Genomic DNA, 7,817 nt, shown 5'->3' with positions numbered 1-7,817 from the left:
ATCAGGTCATGATCTCAGGGTCCTGGGATCGAGTCCCGCATCGGGCTCTCTGCTCAGCAGGGAGCCTGCTTCCTCCTCTCTCTCTGCCTCTCTGCCTGCTTGAGATCTCTGTCTGTCAAATAAATAAATAAAATCTTAAAAAAAAAAAAAAAAGTCTCAAGGTCTAGTCTCTGTCCTGGGCTCCCTGGCTGCAGGACCCGGGGTGAGTCCTGTCACCCTGAGGACAGTATGTGAATTGCAAAGCTGGCGTCCACCCTCCCTTCAGAGGCAGGCCTGCCGGGATACTTGGGGATAGGCTGGGGACAGCAGTTTTGGGAAGCAAATAAAAGAAACAAACAAAACTTTCTCTAAAATAGAGGTGAGCCTTCTGTATGTCACAGGAAGGGCCATTTCCGAAGAACTTCTAGAAAAGTGATGCGAGCTGGGTTAGCACCACTGAGGGAAGAGGCAGAGTGTGGCAGTGTGCCAGAGCCACCAGACTCAGTCCTGGACAGACAGGGGTCTCACCTTGGCCCTGCCATCTCCTAGCCGCACCCTTGGGTGGATCACGCACGCCTTCCTCCTTCACCTCGTTTTTACCATCTGCAAAGTGGAGGCAACCTGGCAGGCTTGGGTTTGCTTGTTTAAAACACTGCTTCTTGCACTAAACTTGGGTATTTTATGGCACTCGTCACACTTTCTATGTCACCCACCTTTTAGAAGAATCCTTATGCGGTGGACCTCACAGGTGTTCGGGAATTAACAGTCAGCAGTGCATGGTCCCTTCTGGTGCTGAGGAGGCACACACGTGCGTGCCCCTTCTTTCCCTGTCTCGTCTTTTGAGCTGCTTCTTGCTCTTTGCCTCTGGGAGGCCTGTCCCACCTGTCTCCTCAGTCAGTTGGGAGGACTTCCCTGTCCTGGGGGACATGCTCCATGGACTCTCAGGCCTGGGTCCGCCCGGGGTATTTGAGAAGCATCTAGTGGGCAACATGCAAATCAGGGGAGTCGGTTCCTTTTCTCTGTGATAAAGAGGGGACAGAACTGTCCTCAGCTCTGTGGAGAGCAGAGGGCGAGGGAGGGAGAGGCTCCGCACTGTGCCAGCCCGGGGAGGAGCGCGACTGGAAGTGCCAGGGAGAGGGGGGCTGAGCTCTGGTGGGGTCTGGGAGATGAGCTTGGGGTGACCCTGTCTGGACAGTGGGGACAGCTTCCTCGTGAGCGGGCACACATGGTGACCATTGGCTATCTCCTGCCCCCGCCGCCACCCCCGCCGACATGCAGCCATGCCCAGGGGGAGACCTTTGGAGCATCTCTGCCTTCTGGAAGAGGCTCTGCTGGGAAGATGGCTTCCTGGCCTGGGCTCCGGTGGCCGTGATGTCGGCAGGAAGGCCTGGGCCAGAGTCAGGCTGTCTCTGGCTGGGCAAGGGGCTGGGGTGGGGACCGCTGTCAACCTGAGGGTGGGACCCGGTGCTTCTCTGGGTTTGTACAGTCCTGCGTGTGTCTCCGGTCGGAGGGGCAGCCCTCTGGAAGCCGGGCCTATATGGACTGAGGGTGTGGTGGTGTAATCAAATGAAACGTACAGCATAATTAATCTGGCATGCCCTTAACGGTATGCATAATTGTGCTGCATGGTAATTAGGTGTAAATGGTAAGCAGTTCACATAAATGTTTTTGTAATTGGTATTAATTTTGCAGAGGCAAACTAAGTTTATGCGGTTTTTTTCTCTTCTTGCTCTGTTAGTTTTCTAGCACAGGCAATTCCTCGCTCTTGGAGGAATTCTATTGCAAATGTTTGTTTATCAGGCAATGTTTTGTGTTTTCTCTCGGAACAATGTTATGAATGGTTATGAGGTTCCCAAGCTGGTTTCCAAATGCCTCTTTGGCCCAGAGCGTAGGTGAAATGGATGACACGTGGGCAGGGGGTGCCTGGAGTGGGAGAGCATGTGTGTGTGTGTGCGCGCCTACATGTCTGTCTACATGTGTGTCTCCACATGTCTATGTGTGTCTGTATCTGACTGTGTGTATGCACGCATGTGTATCTGTATATGCATGTGCCTCTGTCTGTGTATATCTGTGTGTACGTGTGTGGCCACAGTGACAGATTCCGGGCTCTGGCGAAGAGGTAACGCGTTCTTGTGGCCGGGCACCTCGGACTGGGAACTAGCGGCAGACTCGGGCTCGGGCCCCGAGAGGGGACTCCGGGTCAGGCCACAGTGAGGGAGAGCCGCTCGAGGGTGTGGTCTTAAGCCAGAGTCTAGGTTTCCTAAGGACACGTCACTGGCCTTTTGCCCTGATTAATCATATAATACTTTTTTTAAAGACTTAACATTTCTTTAGTGCCCACTGTGTGCCAGGCACTGTGCTCAACAGCTCACTCTTCTCTCATACCTTAAAATGGGTTTATAAAGTAGGGGCTCCTAGTTACTCCATTGTGCAGATTGGGAAACCAAAGCCCACGTCTCTGAGGGGCAGAGCTTGGGGTTCGAGGTGGAGTCCGGCTGAGTCTAGGGCCGGAGTGGGGGAACGAATGGCACCGGGGCTGCTGGGCCAGCCGCTAGTGATTCTGAGAAGTGCTGCCCAGAATCTGGGGCTCTTCTTCCTCCTCTCGACCCCCTCCACAAGAGGTTTGGTTTCAGGTAGGGCAGCGGGGAGGAGAAAGCAGATCAGTGACCAGTGGGTGGTTCATGTAGCAGTGGGTCGAGAGGGGCTGTGCTCCAACAGGACCTGAGGACCCTTTGGGGGACATCTTAGTTTTGGCCTGGGAGGGGGTCAGGTGGCTGATCACTTGGTGTCACTTGATCTGGGAGGAGTGGAAGAAGCATGAGCATAGATGGTGGGGAGAGAGCTGTCCTGGCCTGGGAAAGGTGGTACAGGAGCCCAGAGCTCCCGAAGAAGGCCTTTCCATTGGCACAGTGCCTCGGGGGACTCTGCTAAGCAACCCCTAGAATGGGGCTTGTGGGGGGTCACTCTGGTCACGCAACACTGTGCTTGGGATGTTGCAGCCGCCTGGGAGTGACCTCACACAGTCCTCTCTGCCTCAAGGGGCACCCGGAGCAGGCAGGAGGGGGAAGGGCCGGAGGGGGAGACAGCAGCTGCTGGCCATTTGGGGGGCCTGCAAGGTGCAAGGCGTGAACTCTGACCCCATCTGTTTGGGAAAGCGGACACGTGCATATACACACGGGAAGCAAAATGACCACAAACAGAAACTGATGCAAGACCCCTGGATGGGTGGTCGAGGAGAAGTAATGGGAGTGGGGGTGCTGAGGGATGTGGGGAGTGGGGGCCCTGTCAGAAGAGAGAATGGTGTGAGTGTAGTCACAAGTGTGGGGATGGAAGATATAAGCTGGGGGAGGGACAGTGACCGGTCCTGGAATGATGCGGTCAGCTAGGAAGGGGGGTTCATGCTGCAGTGAGCCACTGTTGTAGGACTGGGCCAGAGTTTAGATTTTACTGTGCGTGAAAATCACTGGCATCGTGGTTTTTAAAAAAATTTCTTTTTTAGGATTTTATTTATTTATCTGTCAGAGAGATAGAGAGCACAAGCAGGGGGAGCGGCAGGCAGAGGGAGAAGCAGGCTCCCTGCTGAGAAGGGAGCCATATACGGGACTCGATCCCAGGACCCTGGGAGCATGACCCGAGCCGAAGGCAAGTGCTTAACCAACTGAGCCACCCAGGTGCCCCTCATGGATTTTTTTTTTAAATACCAGCTTTATTGAGCTATAATTCATATACCATACAATTCACCCATTTAAAAAATCTGGTGGTTTTCAGTACTTGCACGCAGTTGTGCCACCGTCACCACAATCAATTCTAGAACATTTTCATCAGGCATCCTAGGCTTTGACTGAGAAAGCCATGTGTGGAGAATCTTTGCTGAGCGGCTGGGGTGGGGGGTAGAGGTACGAGAGGCTGGGAGCCTTGTTGTAGAATAACCACCAAGGGCAAGGCCCATGGTGCAGAGGCCCCGGGTGGAGGCGGCAGACGGAGGCCCGAGGACCAGGTGCTGCGTGGAGTGTGGGGACGGCAGCGGGGGACAGGGAATCTCAGTTCTCTTCAGGGGTGGGGGCTCGGCAGGGGAGGGGACGGTGGTGGCACTTCCACAGCGGGAGAGAAGCCAGAGGAAACAGGAGGCATCTGGTTCTCGCCGAGTCGAGTCGGATTTCAGGTGACTGCGGGTCAGCCAGGTGGAGAGGTTCACAAAGTAGACTTGGAAGCCTGAGTTTCTCAGCAGAGGGGAAGTTAGAGGGCAACGGAAGGTCCAGCGGGACCCCTGAGGGTGTCCATTGCGCACTTGCGGAGACAGAGCAAAGGGGCCCAGGGTGGGAGAGTCAAGGGCACGGAGCCAGGGGGAGGCATGGGTGGGAGAGAGAGCCAGAGAATCTCCCGCTCTGTGAACCTCCAGAAGCAGGGGTGTCTCGGGGCTCAGCAGTAGCACTCGAGAGATGATGGACGTGCTGGAAGCAGGGCAGTGGTTGGCTGGTACGGAGGCGGTATGGAACTCAAGGACCGAGAGGATGGAAAATGGCCCCTTGAGGCTGTGGGTGACCGTATCAGTCCGGGCCCATTCAGAAGACAGAAACCACATAGTGATTTGAACAGGAAAAGTTTACTATCAAGACTTATTAACTACAACAGGGGATGAGAGTAATGAGAGATCGGCTAGTAAGCAGTAATACAAACAGCAGAGAATCTAGAAACAGCACTTTGAGACCAGCCACTAAAGGGAAGAGGGCCCCCAGGGCTGAGACCCTTGCTGGAAACCTGGCCCCTAGAACTCGCTGGAAGCCCATCCTTTGCTGTCCCAAGGAAAGCTGTGTATGAGGAAATATCTTGCTGGAGGCACAGTCGCCACTAAACCCCCCTTCAAGGGGATTGTTGGGTGATGCTGCTGGCAGTCGCACACGGCAGAGGCCAGGCCCCGCAGGAGCCCCTCCCCACAGGAGCTCCTCCCCACAGGAGCCTGGTGCTGGATGGGGCAGGACTGGCATGGGGGTACGTAGGGGAGCCACAGGGACAGCAGGATCTGGCTGCTGGAGGAGTTGTGTATGGTGCTGGAACCCTCCAAGAGAGCCCACTGGGTCTAGGAAAGGAGACTCCCTTTTCTTCAGTGTCCCTCCATCACCCTCTGCTGGCAGAGCGCGACGCCAGGCCTGCTGGCCTAGGAGAAATATTTCAAGGGCCTAGCTCCATTTTCACTGGGCAGGAAATGAAGGATGAATAAATCGATTAGGGGCACCGTCTACTCCTTGGGCTGCACGGTTCCATTTGCACCTTTCACGCACATTTGGGCCCCCTTACAACTACCAAATAAGCTGTATTTCTACCTAGCAAGACGCAGCCATTTTTCTCACCGAGGTTCTCACCCTTTTCCCCAGATGAAGAGTCCTAACAATCATTGTATCAACAGCTGTTTACATGAATAACTTCTCGAATTCAATCACAGTCCCACTGACTATTCTCCTCTTAACCTAAGGACTAAATTATAGGGACGCCTGGCTGGCTCAGTCGGTGGAGCGTGCAACTTTTTTTTTTTTTTTTAAGATTTATTTATTTGAGAGAGAGAGAGAGAATGAGCATGGGCAGGAGGGGCAGAAGGAGAGGGACAAAGAGAGAAAATCCCACAGAGCCCAGAGCACAGAGCCCAATGTGGGGCCTGACCCCCAGCCCTGAGATCACAACCTGATCCCAAACCAAGAGTGGAACACTTAACCGCGTGTGCGACTGAGGCCCCTCTGCACATCTGACTCTTGATCTCAGGGTTGTGAGTTTGAGCCCTTAAAAAAAAAAGAAGACTACATTATAAAGTTAATTTCCAACAACTGGTGTATGAAATAATGGGAAGAAGGAGGAAAAACAAGAAAACAGTTACCATGTGCAAATAAACATGTATATGTATCAAGTAAGTAGAAAATACGCAAAACTACTACAGTTCTCATTTCTGTATTTGTTTGCAAGGCCACATCTGCGGTCTGGCTCCTTTCTCCCACTTCTACCCTACATTTCCTCTCCTCAGCAGGCCAGGCTTCTCTTACCTGGTGGAGTGACTTAAACTTAGATTCTTGGAGGATCTGAATCCCCGGTTGGCCTGTCGTCTTTGTTGTTGTCACTGTTCCTGAAGTTTTCCCTTAACCTTAACTTTGGGGCATGGAAGTTCTAAGAGATAATTGAGAGAATCCTCTGGATTTCAGACTTGGTCTCCCTTGCCTCTGTTGTGAACCAGCAACCCACGTTCTCTTTGGTAACCAGGATCGATCACCCAAACCAGTGGGGTAACTCCTTTTTTTTTCATCTGTTGGTTCAGTGGAATAGGGATCCAAAAAAGCCAGGCTGTTGACTTAGTGTCCAGTGGAGCCATGGTGGTGGGGGTCATGATGGTCAGCATTCCTAGAGGGTTTCAGAGACATGCGGTGGGGGGCTAGATGTGGGGGTCAACGGGGAAGTAAGTGAAAAGTCTTGGGAGCTGCCCGATGTGGACCATGGGCCACCTCCTGGGGAGGGGAGGACAGAATCTGAGCCACTCTCACGGCTGCCCCAGACAGCAGCCCTGCCAGGGTTCACGTAGCTGATTCTCACACGGACCCACAGCCTGGCCCCCCGGGGTCCCCGGCTCCAGGGGCACGGAACGCCCCTCTGGCTATCCCAGCACGTGTGGCTCCCGACAGGGCCTCTCCTGACTCGTCATGCTAAGAACTGCATGCTCCTTTCTGGAAGTCTGTACTGGCTCTTTTTAATGCCCAAGGACAACTTCAGATCCTTACCAGCATCTATTTTGGGTATAAATCTTTTTTTTTTTTTTTCCTCCTTGCTTTTGGGGCTGTGTCATGGTAACCATTAGATGAGTGGAAGAGTCTGATTCAACTCCTCTCTGCTCGTGTGGCCACTACAGTGGCAGCAGCTTCGGGTGATCATGAGTGCTCACGCTGGGGGTGTCCTGGCCTCGAGGGTGGTGTGAGAACCACAAGTCATTGTGTTGTGACTCCAGAGCCAGACAGATGGGCTTTGAAGTGGCAACAGGATGGCAGGACTGTTGGCCTGTTGCCAATGGCTTTTGGTATTCTATGTGCAGCTGGTGGTTTGGACGGGAGAGATGTTTCTGGAAGCCAGAGTAATGGTATGATGATGTGCATCTCACTCGTGTTGAGAGAATGAGCAGTCCAAAGGAGAGATACTCATCCCCCCTCCAGCCCCCACACACACATCCAGCCCAGTCTTGTGACCAAGACAGGCTGTCATAGTGGGGAACAGACTTGGCAGATAGACATCTCTGTCTAAGAAGCCCTGATCGCTCCCCTGAGCCTTCTACTGGCCCTCAGCTCACCAGCCCCGGAGCTTATCGCCACCCTGGATGGTATGGGGCACAAAATTACTCTCCTGCCTTCTGTCATCTACAGGAGTCATTTGCTCCTCCTCCCAAGCTCAAGTGGGAAATTCAACTATGAGGCTGTCATCTGTGGGCTGGTGTCCCTGCAGGGGCATAGATGGCAGATCTGGGGTGTATGCTTAGCGCTCATCCATGACTGAGTGCTGCCATATTTGTGAGGCCTCTGGAGTTCGATGGACCTGGTTTCATAGCCCTACTCTGGAACTTTCTACCTGCGCTGCCTTGGAGAGGCAATAAACCTCTCTCAGCCTCAGGTTCTCCTTCTATTAAAGGTGGGACTAACAAGGGAACCTGCTTCATAAACTTCATAGGATTGTTGTGAGGCTGAACTGGGACAGGGCATGTCTCTAAGCAAGGGCCTGGCACGTGGCTGGTACTCAGCAAATAGTTGAATGAATGACGGACTTGTTGGGCAGGGCACCAGATACTATGATTAGAAGATTGCACTGCTTACCGCCAC

Source organism: Lontra canadensis, unplaced genomic scaffold, assembly GCF_010015895.1.
Source record: "Lontra canadensis isolate GAN:19392208 unplaced genomic scaffold, GSC_riverotter_1.0 scaffold32, whole genome shotgun sequence".
NCBI lineage: Eukaryota > Metazoa > Chordata > Mammalia > Carnivora > Mustelidae > Lontra > Lontra canadensis.
The sequence above is the reverse complement of the archived record's forward strand: the minus strand, read 5'-3'. Positions refer to the sequence as shown.